Raw genomic sequence first — 1228 nt, 5'->3', positions numbered from 1 at the left:
ACCTCCGTCTTGTGCGTCTTACTGAGGGAAATAGTTCCGCAAGTTAAAACGGCGTCTCCCCGGAGTGTAAGTACGTGGACTGTGTCGGTCTGTTAACAGTGTTCTATAGATAGATAGTGATTTGGCCAGTCATTTGAAGCGTGACGCTGGGACGGCTTAGCAGTCTCCTGCGTCCTGTAGGAAGCAGACTCTTGGCTCTTTGGAAGCGGTACGCAAATGTACGTAAAGCCAGTGTAGGCGGCTGCTGCTGCAACACCTTTAGAAAATACTGTATGCGACGCTACAGGCATGCCATACAAGGGTGCTTTCGGCACAGTGCAATGCGTTGGAAGCATCCAACTCCTGTTGGAGCACTTCATCAAGGGCTGCGTGATAAGGCCCCGTTGATAATCCCTTTTCTGCTGAGGAGGGACGTGGTAGGAGAAAACAATTGGTCTGAATGGCAGCTGTGGTGCTTCCATAGCACGGTGGAATATCTCTCTTGGTCCATTTGGGTCAGCTGTCCTGGCTGTGTCCCCTGCCAGCCTCTTGCCCACCCCCAGCTTACTGGACTGTGGGGGTGGCTGGAGAGACAGCCTCCGTGCTGTGGGAGCACTGCTCGGCAGTAGCCAGAACACTGGTGTGTTATCAACACCCTTCCAGCTACAGCTACGAAGCACAGCACTATGAGGGCTGCTGTGGGGAAAGTTACCTTCCATCCCAGCCAGACCCAAACCAAAGCTACGTCGCAGGGAGACAGCCAACTTCATCTTTCTTTAACAGCTATTAAAAAAGGGAGACGGGCATGGGAAAGCAGGGCCATCCTTCGTTGCCCTTGAACGCTGCGTCCGACCTTTTGTGGGAAAGCCTCCGTCCTCTTCTTTGTAGCCGCCCTTTAAGTACTGGCAGACTGCGATGAGGTTCCCTCCCCCGCGAGCCTTCTCTTCTGCAAGGGAGAAGAGACCCAACTCCTTCAGCCTTTCCTCCTAGGGCAGGTTCTCCAGCCCTTTGGTCATCTTTGCGGCCCTCCTTGGGACCTTCCCCAGTCGGTCTGCGTCTCTTTTTTGAATTGTGGGGACCAGAACTGGACACGGCGCTCCAGGTGCGGCCTGCGGGGGTAGCCTGTGTGAGAAGAGGCCAGGGTCTGCCCTGTGCTGGACGCAGCTGGTGCCAGCCAGCTAGGCACTGGACTTGCCGCAGGCCAAAGCTGAGCGGCTCAGCGAAGCCGGGGGCGCCCCTGGGAAAACCT

This window comes from Larus michahellis, chromosome W, assembly GCF_964199755.1.
Source record: "Larus michahellis chromosome W, bLarMic1.1, whole genome shotgun sequence".
Taxonomy (NCBI): domain Eukaryota; kingdom Metazoa; phylum Chordata; class Aves; order Charadriiformes; family Laridae; genus Larus; species Larus michahellis.
This window is presented reverse-complemented; position numbering follows the sequence as displayed.